Genomic DNA, 9613 nt, shown 5'->3' on the forward strand with positions numbered 1-9613 from the left:
AATCACATCTTCACACACTTCCTTCAACTCCCCAAATTCGATAAAGCTATCTTTTGTAGTGCCTACAAATGCACTCTCGAGCGCCATACACCTGAAGGTGCTCAAATTCTCAGGATGTTAATCAAGTTCAAACAATGATTAAACTTGATTGTTGTTACCACCTTGGTCATCATATCTGCGGGATTATCTGCTGTTGGAATCTTCTGAAGTAGAATTTTTCCTTTTTCAAAGACTTCCCGCACAAAGTGATATCTTACGTCGATATGTTTGGTTCTTGAATGATAGACTTGATTTTTCGCTAAATGAATAGCGCTCTGACTGTCACAATATAAACTTATGTGACTTTGAACAACTCCTAAGTCTTTCAACAATCCATTAAGCCAAATAGCCTCCTTAACAGCTTCTGTAACTGCCATATATTCTGCCTCTGTAGTAGACACAGCTACTGTAGACTGTAAGGTAGACTTCCAACTCACTAGGGCTTTCGCAAGAGTAAACAGATACCCCGTAGTTGAACGACGTTTATCTAAATCACCAGCAAAGTCGGAATCAACATATCCAACTACAAACTGACCAAGTGCTTCATCCTGTTCAAAAATTAAACTAACATCTACGGTTTCTCGAAGATACCGTAGAATCCATTTCACAGCTTGCCAATGTCCTTTTCCAAGATCATGCATATACCTGCTCATAATTCCAACAACTTGTGAAATGTCAGGCCGCGTACACACCATCGCATACATCAAACTCCCAACTGCATTAGCATATGGGACTTTTGCCATATATTCTCTTTCTTCTTCAGTTTTCGGAGATAATTGAGCACTAAGTTTCAAATGAGAAGCAAGTGGGGTACTTACATGTTTTGTGTTTTCATTTACACCAAAACATTGTAATACATTTTTCAGATATTGCTTCTGATTCAAACAAAGCTTGCCTCTCTGTCTATCTCTACTTATCTCCATGCCGAGAATCTTCTTGGCCTCACCTAGATCTTTCATCTCGAACTCTTGATTCAACTGAGCCTTCAGCTTATCTATCTCATTTTGGCTCTTCGAAGCGATTAACATATATCAACATACAAGAGTAGATAAATGAAAGATCCGTCATGCAGCTTCTGCAAATATACACAATTGTCATATTTGCTTCTTGTGTACTTCTGCCTTCTCATAAAGCTACCAAATCGCTTGTACCACTGCCTCGGGGATTGCTTCAATCCATATAGCGATTTGTTCAGCTTACAAACCCAATTTCTACCACCAGCATCTGTGTATCCTTCGGGCTGAGTCATATAGATCTCCTCTTCTAACTCACCATGCAAGAAAGCCGTCTTAACATCAAGTTGAGCTAGCTCCAAATTCAACTGTGCTACCAAGGCTAACAAAATTCTAATGGAGGAATGCTTCACAACAGGGGAAAATACATCATTGTAGTCAATTCCCTCCTTCTGAGAGTAGCCTTTAGCTACCAATCTTGCCTTGTAGCGAATATCTTTCTTGCTAGGAGATCCATCTTTCTTTGCGAATACCCACTTGCATCCGATTGCCCTTTTACCTTTCGGTAATTGCGCCAACTCCCAAGTATTGTTCTTCCGGAGAGACTACATTTCTTCATCCATGGCGCTTTTCCATTTATCACTTTCTAAGCTTTGCATTGCTTCTTGATAAGTGATAGGAATATCATCAACAACGGGAAGGGCGTAGGCCACCATATCAGTAAATCGAGCAGGTTTACGAATTTCTCTCCGTAGCCTTGCAACTGCAACTGGTTCTGGTGTACTTAGTGGTTCTTGGGTCAGAACCTCTTCAACCTCTAATTCCTCCATTGTGGCTGGAGAATTAGACTTATTAACTGGGCAAATCCCCATCTGCTCAAACTCCACCTGTTTTGGAGTACACTCCACCTGCTGTGGAGTATTGCTCGTCTGAATATCTTTATCTGCTACCTTTTTCAATGTGGCAGATTCATCAAAGGTAACATCTCTGCTACAGATCATTTTCTTTGTGCTTAAACACCAAAGACGAAATCCCTTCACTCCAGAAGTGATTCCCATAAAGAGAGCTTTCTTTGCCCTCGGATCTAACTTTGACTCCTTCACATGGTAATATGCAGTGGATCCAAACACATGTAAGGAATCATAATCTGTAGCCGGTTTTCCAGACCATACCTCCATAGGAGTTTTTCTTTCTAATGCAGATGATGGCAAACGATTAACAAGATGGCCAGCGTATGTCACAGCCTCAGCCCAAAATTGCTTGCCCAACCCAGCATTGGACAACATACATCGAACTTTCTCCAGCAATGTTCGATTCATACGCTCTGCCAATCCATTCTGCTGTGGTGTATCCCTAACTGTGAAGTGTCGAACAATACCATACTTGGCACACATCGAAGAACGGATCACTTTTATATTCCCCTCCATTGTCCGTCCTAAGCCGCTTGATTTTCTTGCCAGTCTGGTTTTCGATCATAGTTTTCCATTTAAGAAAAACTCTAAGCACTTCATCCTTAGTTCTCATGGTATACACCCAAACTCTTCTGGAAAAGTCATCAACAAAAGTAACAAAATAGTGTTTTCCTCCCAATGAAGGTGTCTTGGAAGGCCCCCACACATCTGAGTGAACATATTCCAAAATACCTTTTGTATTATGGATAGCAGTACCGAATTTCACTCTCTTTTGCTTTCCCAGAACACAATGCTCGCAAAATTTTAATTTGCAAGCCTTTGCACCTTTCAACAATCCTTGCTTTGCCAGAATTTGCAAGGATTTTTCGCTGGCATGTCCCAACTTCATATGCCACAACTATATTGAGTCCAATTATTTATTGCCGGAAGCTGCAGCGACTGCTCCAATAACTGTACTACCTTGGTAGTAATACAAGTTATTTTTCCTGATGCCCTTCAATATCACAAGTGCGCCAGATGTCACTTTCAAAACCCCATCTCTCATAGTAACAACTGAACCATTGGATTCTAGGGCTCCCAATGAGATGAGATTTTTCTTCAAACTGGGCATGTACCGAACATCAGTCAGAACTCTGGTTGATCTATCTTTATTCTTTAATTGGATTGAACCTATCCCAACAGTTTTACAGGCATTGTCATTGCCCATATAAACAACTCCTCCATTTAGTTCTACTAAATCAGAGAACCACTCCCGGTTAGGGGACATATGATAGGTACAACCCGAATCCAATATCCACTCATCTGAATGGAACGACGATGATGATGCAACCAGTGATAGTTCAGAGTCACTGGTATCATGCTTTGCAACACAAGCATCTACAGCAGCTTTTCCCTTATTCTTCAGCTTTGGACAATTTTTCTTCCAGTGGCCTTTCTCATGACAAAAAGCACATTCATCTTTCCCGAGTCTGGACTTTGACTTTGATCTCCCCTTTTGAGTTTTCTTCCGAGTGTATGAACGACCTCGGACTACTAAAGCTTCTGTATCTCTGATTGAGTTTTTCTGTTTGTCCTTCTTTCTCTGTTCATAACTATATAAGGCCGCACAGACTTCGCTCAGAGATATATCACTCCTGCCATGAAGTAGAGTAGTTTCTAGGAACTCAAACTCCTCAGGAAGTGACCCCAACAGCATCAAAGCCAAATCTTCATCTTTGAATGTCTCATCCATATTCAGCAAATCAGTGACTAACTGATTAAATTTGGTGATGTGATCATTCATTGTGGTACTTGGGATGTAAGTGAAGCGAAACAGTCTTTTCTTCAAGTGGAGCTTATTTTGACTGTTTTTCTTCAAAAAATTTTCTTCAAGTGCCACCCACAACTTATTTGCAGAAGTCTCCTTTGAAAAAGCATACCTCTGCTCTCGAGAAAGGCATGATCGAATTGTGCCACATGCCAACCGATTGATCGCCTTCCAATCTTTCTCCTGTACATCATCTGGTTTCTCTTCATCAATGGCAATGTCTAGACCCTGCTGAAAAAGGGCATCTAGAACCTCACTTTGCCACATACCAAAATGGCCCGTGCCATCAAAGATCTCCACGGCCAATCTTGCATTTGCAATTGTCGGTCTTGTCCACATGGACGATGTTGAAGCTCCTACACCGACCGTTTTCTCCATAATCTTTCAATATACCTAAGGAAATCTTTTCTGATGTGGAAGATCAGTTCAAACTGCAACCACAGAGCATACTACAATTAACCTTCGGCTCTGATATCACTTGTTGTTCCAATAGGGTCGGAAGCGTGTAAATTATTGTACTAAAAAATCACACAAAGTTCAATTCCCAGGGAAGAGAGGTGGATCACATGGATCTCTTAAATACCAAGTCTTTCCTTAGACAGAATATCCCTTCTATAGTAATTTAATAGCACAATTAAATACTACTATTATACCCTCAAATATTGAAAGAAGAATAGGACAAGAAAGAACACAAGAGTTTTAACGAGGTTCGGTAAATTATACCTACGTCCTCGGGCACTAACACCAGATGATAACTTTACTATCTCCAAAGTATTACAAACAAATAGAATTCCTTAAGAATTCTCAAATGGGAGAAGGGAGAAAACTAAGAGAGAAAGATTAGTTGGGATGAATTGAAATGAGAAATGAGAAGGCCTATTTATAATTGAGGTTTAAGGACCAAACAATAAATAGCCCATTATCTCAAGGACCAAAAAAAAATTATCCCATGCCACTTTTTCAAAGTCAACTTTAGGGTGCTAAACTTGCACCACTTTGTATTGTTTGCCATTAATGTTGTCTCCCATTAATGTTAACAAAACAAATCCACTTGCTATAGTTTATACCAACATCATTATTTTTCTTTGTTAATTAATAGAATAAATTTTAATTGTTGTTGTGAGAATACTTGGCAACAAATACAAACAAAATCCTTAACTCTAAGGCAGAATTGTTCTTTATGAAGAAAAAGAAGCAGAAAGTACAAATCCTTGTTTAAAGAAGAAAACTAGGAATTGTGCAACTTTTTTCAATCATCTGCAATATTTGATCACACTGTGCAAGCAAAACATATGTTTCAATCTAAAAAAGCTTTCCAAAGTAAAAAAGAATCCATGCAGATCAGCAAGCAATGATCTTATCGGCTTTACTGCTTTGGTTTACAAGTGTGAACTACATTCACACCATCAATATGCATCACTTAGCATAAATTTATTTCCCCTCGCTTCCACCCGATCCTTGGGATCGATTAGTATAACAGGCAAAACGGTTCTGGAACTAGCACCAAAAAATGAAACAAGCAAAACGAAGAAATAGAACTAGCAGAAAGAAAAAGAGTATAACATATTCAAGCGAGTATTTAGCACCAAAAAGAAAAACGAAGAAATAGAACTAGCTGAAACAAGCAAAGGGAAAATTCTGGGAAAACACCAACTCATTCAAAAAATGGCAGAAACTCTTATAAAATGTGGAGATAATGACACAGTTATACAACCATTATTATGAAAAGAATCATGTAAAATGCTTCAAGAAATGAAAAGTTTATTCATACCTCAAAAACCAAACGCCAAGACCGAGAGAAGAAACGATAAGGACAGAATCATCAACGAAATCAGTGGGAAATGGGAGGAGAAACGATGAGGACAGAAAAAGGAGAGGGTGGAGGTTGATTTCGGTTAGGGAGGGAGGGTAAAACAGAGACTTGGGAAGGGAAGCCGGACGTAATAGCTAATCTGGAATTTGGGAAGGGAATAGAGAAGCAGAGAATTTGGGCATTAGGTCGGTATTGTAATAGGCGCGTAATACCTATTACAGCAAACCAAATGCCGGAATAGATCGGTAATGTAATAGGCGTGTAATCGAGGCGTAATGGATTACCTATTACACTGAACCAAACATGTTGTAATTGTAGTGTTCGGCAAATGAAGGTTTGCATAAGTTTGTTGAGTTAAAACTTTCAAACGAAAATGTAGGGATGGACAACTTTTTTTCACAAATGATTGGGAATGAGAGATGTGGAATGACATATGTGACCATACTTGCTAAAAAATTACTCTATTTGCCATATGCTCTCAAACCTAATAGGGCTGTTTATTTAAAATTTCAAAAAATTAACTAATTAATTTCTATAATTGATGTTTTAATTCCTTGGTAATAATGTTTTATTTCAATAATTTCACCCAATAAATACCAAAGTATTATAAACAAATAAATATTTAACAATAAAATGTGTCATACCCTTATTCGTCATTTTACACATCAACTTTCAACTATCAGCTAAGTTTTACCAAACAGTTTTAAATAAACAGTTAATAGAATCAGCTGGTCAAACCAGCCACTGCATTCAGCAATCAACTATCAGCTATCAGCCAATTGCCAAATAGGGGCATATTTATATTAGATTATGGTATACCCACAATATGAGTGAATTTTTTTTATATCAAAACTATTTATAAAGAAAATTTATGTAGAACACTAAATAGGTTTTATTTGAAATAACAAAGTTAAAGCTTTAATGACTTTAGTGTTTTAGGTTCAAGCTAGTCATCACACAAGCTTGTCACATGGAGCGTAATCAATTAGTTTCAAACTCAAGCAATTCCAAAAGAGCCGGAGATGAAGACATGGATAATGAAGACAGGGCAGACCATGCTAACTGTGAAAGGCGTCGAGTGGAAGCATCAGATGATGATTTTGTTAATGATGAAGACGAGTTCAAGTGGACTGTCTCACAACACTCCCCAAAAGGGCCATGATTGTACTTAGTTGGAATGTTAGGGAATGGGGTGTCCTCTAATAGCTAACTATCTTAGTAATCAAGTGAATAAATTTAAGCCTTGTGTAATGATCTTAATGGAAACTAGGAAACCTTTATCAAATATGTCTAAGTTAGCTAGTAAGTTAGGATATAATGGGTGTGTTGGTACTAGTTCTAAAGGCAAAAGTGGGGCTTTTGCCTATGGTGGGAGGAATCATGATTTTGAGCTTTAAGCCCTATCCTTGTCAATGAAAATCTAATCCTTGTTTGTGCATACGATGAAAAATCTAGACAATGTTGGATTACAAGTTTCTATGAACACTCAACTTTATATAAAAGGTTTCAAGTTTGGGGTCAAATAAAGAATATCGCTCGACTCATCGGCTCGAACCTATGGCTCATACTTAGAGACTTCAATCAAGTCTTAAGTAGAGAGGAAAAGTTCTCATTATCTCACAAGGACATTAAGGGATACAAAAGCTTTTTAAGTTGTATCAATGAGTGCAATCTCATCGATAGCACTATGCATGGAGGTATCTTTATGTAGACAAAATGATAAGAAATAGCGGACTAAGATTTTATTCAAATTGTTTAACTTGAGAAAGAAAGATTCAGATTTGACCTGTAAAGAAGAAATAAATAAATTTAGAAATAAAGAAAATGAAAACACTAAAATAAAAATTGAGTATAAATAATAAATAATAAATAAATAAACGAAAAAAAAATAAAGTGGAAGATGGAATGAGTAAACTGATGGATATGATGGATAGATTGATAACTGTCCAATTGAACCTTTTGAGATATAATACTAACAAACTCAATTAATAACTTTAATCAACTCTCCAATAAATAATCCTTGGCAAATTGAATGATAAAGAATGAATTTTCATAACTCCTTGAAGAAAATCGACAATAAAACTACTTCTAAAAATCACAAGAAAGAAGTCTTTCTCAAAGAAGTTAACTCCTTGAGTTGAAAACTTTATTAGTGAAATAATTGTGTCTAACGAACAATGAAGAGATCTTTTTATAAGCTAGCTAAGTGCATCCAAATAAAACTCTTAACTATATTAAAATTCCAGTTAATCTAAACAATAAGTAGTTTTAAACTAGACTTTCTTGTTTAACTAAAAAAACATAAAACTTTTATTGTTTGACTAGAAAAACGTAATATTCCTACACAGCTTAAAATACTTAAAAATATCTTAAATTTGGAATAAATAAATAATAAATAATACCTAATAAATACAATATTGGGCTCATATGTAATAAAAATTAAGCCTAAAAATCAAACCCAATATGATTTAAACTCGAATTAAAAGCCCAAAACTCACAATTTTCATAATAATCTCGTCCAGAAATTCTGGTCACACAGTCTTCACTAAAATAGTCAAAACTTGAGCTCTCGAAATCGAAATCAAGTGATTCAAATTTTGTTTCAAATTTAAGAAATAGATTTTCGAACGCTATGAAGACATCTCAACCAAAAAAATGTTTAGATCCCATCCAAAAACTCACCGTAAGTCAATTGATTTTCCAAACTTGAAAATTGGCACCTTCGATGAATGAAATTTAATAAATTTCACTCTATTTGTGTATGTATCACAAACAATAGAAGTGAAGAGAATGCAATATGGGAAAATCTTGATTGCGCTTTTAGCAACATGACATGTAACAACCCAAAAGTTAGTGGAGTTGAAAAATGTGATTTTGAGACCTCGTTTCCATAAATATTTTATACGTGAATTGAAAATTTGATTAGTAATTTAGCTGAAATTGTGATTAATTAGGATTCAGAGACTAAATTGTAAAGTCTAATCGCTATAGATTTATTAATTGGCTAAAGGTTCAGGGATTAAAATTGCTATAAATCCAAGGTCTATATTTTCAAATAAACCATTTTAGACATAATTATAGTGCACAGTGGTGTATTGTGTAAATTTATTATTATTAAAATTTATAATTAAACTTTTATAGTTTATAAACTAAACAAATAAAGGTGGAAAGAAAGAGAAACTTAGCTTCATCTTCCTCACCACCACCGAATTCTATAGCCAAAGAAACCAAGAAAATCATCCAAGGGCTTCAAACTTTGAAGCTTCAATCGGTTAGTGCAATTTAGCCAATTTATTGGAATTTTTATGCTTTTGAGATCATAGAAGCTTAATCTAACTAGCCCATGTATCAATTTGTAAAACTGTTAAACTATTAGAAAGTTACCATTGTTGATTTCTTAAAGTTTTAGGTGTTAAATTGATGGATTTTAAGCTTAGATGTGAAAAATGACTAAATTATAAATTTAATTGATAGTTTTGTACATTAGGGACCATATAAAATTATATGTAAAAATAAGAAATAGGAGGTTCGTAATGGAGTATAGTGAAATCAGAATGCAATTTGGAATTTTAAATTGAAAGTTATGTTAGTCCTGGTTTTAGGGACTAAATTGAGTAAAATGAAAATTTTGTATAAAATGACAATTGATTGTGAATTTGGTTGAATATTGATGGTGTTGTATATTTATATTAATCCGTAGCTAAAATCAACCCAGATTCCTCAAGTCGTCGATGAACAACTCGACATTCTCGATTTGTATTTCTATAATCCGATCCAATTTAATTATTGCTCATTCATGCTAAACTGCATGATTTAGTCACAGGGTAAGTATATAATGCTTGTATGAGTTAATTGATATGGTACAGCGAGATAAATGACTAAATTGAATAGAATAAAAAGTTGTCTAATTTATCTGATATATGAAATTATCATGAAATAGAGTTGAGATGGTTATATATGGGATTGGAATGGTAAATTGATGATGAAATTGAGATTGATAGAATGTGAAATGAATTTATAATGGAATTGGGAAGTGGCTATCTATTAAATGTACAAGTTATGCTTTGGTATATCCGATGATGCACTATGT

The sequence above is a fragment of the Gossypium hirsutum genome, chromosome D10 (assembly GCF_007990345.1).
Source record: "Gossypium hirsutum isolate 1008001.06 chromosome D10, Gossypium_hirsutum_v2.1, whole genome shotgun sequence".
In the NCBI taxonomy this organism is placed as follows: Eukaryota; Viridiplantae; Streptophyta; class Magnoliopsida; order Malvales; family Malvaceae; genus Gossypium; species Gossypium hirsutum.